Source organism: Habropoda laboriosa, unplaced genomic scaffold (genome assembly GCF_001263275.1).
Source record: "Habropoda laboriosa isolate 0110345459 unplaced genomic scaffold, ASM126327v1 scaffold76, whole genome shotgun sequence".
In the NCBI taxonomy this organism is placed as follows: domain Eukaryota; kingdom Metazoa; phylum Arthropoda; class Insecta; order Hymenoptera; family Apidae; genus Habropoda; species Habropoda laboriosa.
Genome location: NW_017100184.1, coordinates 823393 through 827120, shown reverse-complemented (window position 1 = coordinate 827120; position 3728 = coordinate 823393).

The following is a 3728-nucleotide window of genomic DNA, read 5'->3' as shown; positions in this document are numbered from 1 at the left end:
AAAAGAATGTTGGTGAACGTTAAGGGAGGTAGGAAACGCTAGAATGATGGCGGGAAAAGGGCGAGAGAGGGTGAGAGAGAGCGTCGATTAAAGAGCGTGCGTATTACGCAGAGACATACCACTTACGTATAGATAGGTCTATACATGATTATACATATAAATAGTACGCGCACACACAGGGAGCGAGTGAGAGAGAGAGAGAGAGAGAGAGCGCGAATGGATGGAATGCACGAGAGAAAGAGAGAGAGCAGATAGACACGAACCACTAAAGTATATTAAACGCGAGAGCACGTGTACGCGCGTGTACACGCGCCTCTCCTACCGATCGGTACCTTTTCGGCGTAAAGGAGTCTGTGCGTGTACACGCGCCTGCCAGGCTAGGATATATAGATATCTGTATATTGTATATTACATTTGTATAAAGAAGAAACTTTTCTACGGTTAATTTATTCGTGGCTGCATCGCCAAGTATAACATAGATGTTCACAAGCAAAAGGAGCACAACACGGGGAGAGAGAGAGAGAGAGAGAGAGAGAGTTAGGGGGGACAGATAGAGAGAGATGTTTAATCACCGGCGGAAAGGAAATGGACAGAGAAAAATACGGAAGGTTGGACTTGGACACTCTCGAGTGTTTTTCACTGCGACACGTTTCAATGAAAACGCGCGTGTACACGGGGATATGGAGAAAGGAAGAACGCGATAGTAGCGAGAGAGAGAGGGGGGTGTCGGAGAGGGAAATGAAAAAGAGAAATAGAAAGAAAGGAAGGAGGATGCTCTGAAAAGAAGCATTGTCCGCGTTTCCGAGCGTTTTCCTCCGCCTCGGTACACGATATATACGCTTTTATACTCGTTAACACTGGAGTTGTATCGAGCGGCCCTGTCGGAGCGTAGTAGAGTGTGGTATGACACGAGATCGAGATAATGCACGCGCGTTCGGCTGCGTGAGAGCGAGAAAGCGTCTGTAAGAATGAAACGTGCGCGCCTGTGTTCGATGCGTGTACGTGTGCGTGTGTGTATGGGTGTACTGCATGGGGACGACGAGAATGCGGGCAGATGGAAAAAGGACAATTGCGTGGGGTGGAGGGGGGGGGGCACGTACATAAGCGTGGAGAAGAGAAGAGAACAGATCGAGCAACGGGAGGGGGGAGGGGAGAAGGAGGAGCAGCACGCGTGAAATCTCCTCTACGTGTTCGTACGTATACGCGTACACACACCACCATACATTTTGTACGTGTACAAATACACACGTTCGAGGGTAGTTTCCATTTTCTTATAATTCTCTTCTTTCTTTCCAGTATTATCTAGTCGTGCGAGTTTTATTAAATATCGTTTCGTTAGGGAACGGGGAACAAGCGATATATCGCGTGGTGGTTGCCAGGCTGCTGCTCTGTCTTATATACACACACAAAACACACGGGAGTATATGAACGGAGGAAATTCGCGTTAGCGCTCTTCTTTCACTTTTTAAACCGAACAGTTACGTAATAATATATATAGTTGGATAGACCGAGGGGTAATCGCTTTCCCTGTTAGCTCGACAAGTAATTCCAAGTACTTGTCGCCCGCCGTGGAATAATCGAAACGCTTTCGTTTCACCTATCTGCTCTGGTTGGAGGTGAGCGGTCGCTCGGTGACTAGAGTAGTGGTGTTTAATTGCACGGTAACAGCGCTTCCCACGCGGTCGGAATTCACCGTGTACAAAGGTGTGTTAACTTTCCATTCTTGCTCGAGCCGCTTGATCGTTGAAGAATGTATATACACGCCGACGACGTTCCACGGGACACCATTGTGCTCCGGTCGTGTGTAAAGCCGTTCGATTCGATTGGTTGGCTTCTTTTTTTTTTTTTTAAACCGGCGGTGCTAATACAGAAAGCGATTTGAAATTTACGTGTTCTTGGGGGTTTGAAATTTAGTGGAATCTGACAACGGGGGGTGAATTCTCGAAATTACGATCACGGGCGGGGGAGATTTTCGATTTGGAAATTCGCAAGGTACGAGGGAAGGTCCGTTCGACGAATTTTCTTCCGATGGCTCGCTCGACTTCGTCCTCCGCGAAGAAGCAGCGAGATACGAGAGGAAACGAAACGTGGACGCGTTCGCTGCCGCGCGCTAACTTTCCAACGAAATTCGCGAGATACGATTGCTCGAAAGTTCACGCGACAGGGAATACGTCGACGTGTTGATTAACATTTGTCACGCGACGCCTCGAAATCGATCTCTTCTCGTATCTTTCCACTTGCAAGTGAGAAAACAGGGGGAGACTTGCCGGACGTCGACCGCGATCGGTGGTCGTTCTCGCGAATATTCCGAGTCTCTGCGGACGTTCGTTCGTTTGGTTTCGCCGCTTTTCTCGTTGTACTTTCCCAACGAACGGTGTAGCAGGAAATGAAGAACGGAAGATCTGTGCACACACCGGTGGATGAAAAAGTTGGAGACCGGACGCGCGGATGTTCGCCGAGATTCTCGTCTGATTCCCGGGCAAGAAACGATCACCGAAATGTTAATCAGGGGGTTACGATGATCGTATGCGCGCGGGACTGTATGTGTCATAAGGTTGTGTGTGTGTGCGCGCGCGCGCGCCTGCCTCGCCAAGCGAAAAATATGAGGACGAAACGTAAGTTTTTATTAATATTAACTCTATATGCTCTGTATATGTCTTGTAAATATATACATATATACATATATACGTATGTATATATTATATTTTTATGCATTTCTGTTTAACACATTCGAAGCAGTAGCTTTGTCGAGGACACAGACGCAGAAGTTCTTTCCGGTTTTCACTATTTTCTCTTATTCTCAATCATTCGATCCTCGGATTTATCAGTTCAGGGATTAGCAGTCCTGTCGCTCTTTGCAATGTACGTGTGGTTTTATCGGGCGAAAGATAGGTATTACACGCAGAGGCTATGACACACAGGTCGAGACGTGCGATCGATTCCGCTTCGCAAATATTTCCCAATTTTTTTTCTTTCTTTTCTTTTTCCGTTCGATCTTTCTTTCGGCGTTCACGTTGTCGTTGTCGTCGTCGTCGTCGCATCGTACTTAGGGCAGCGGTGGTAGTAGCTTTCGCAAGAATCTTGTTCCGGTGAATCGAACGGGAAACGCACCACCGTGTAGTAGAGTACATTCGTCTATCTCGCGCCGCTCCACAAACAGGCGTTATTTAAGAAAAGAGTTACGCATGCACGCACAGAAAGTGGTGGTGTCGCGCGTAGGAATGTGTCGTCCTCGCAGTGAGAGAAACGATCGAGAGAAAGACAGAAGGAAAAGCCTTTTGGAAACACATATTCGACCGGTACGAATATTCGTCGACGATCAAATCAAATAAAAGGAAAGAGACGATATGTACGCATATACGATAGAATCGACGAATCGCCTGGTTAAACTCTCTGAACGAACGTAAAGCGTATTAGGATTGGTGTTCGGTCGCCAGCGTCTCCCCGTTATGTGAAAACGAGCTCTGTTCTCGTCGCATCGGCAGGATCGCGTTTCTACCGTGTTGGTCTCCTTGTGAAGGGCCTGAATTTCTGGAAACCGTAATTGCAGAGCGTCAACATCGACATAACTAGAGATACATACATATATCTTTCTACGTACACCGGCGTACAATTTACCGAAAAACAAAAAAAACATGCAAAATAAACCGAGAAACAACAACGCAAAAGCAAAGTGGTGTAAAAGATAAGGAAGATGAAGAAGGAGAAGAAAAGAATTGCAGAAAACG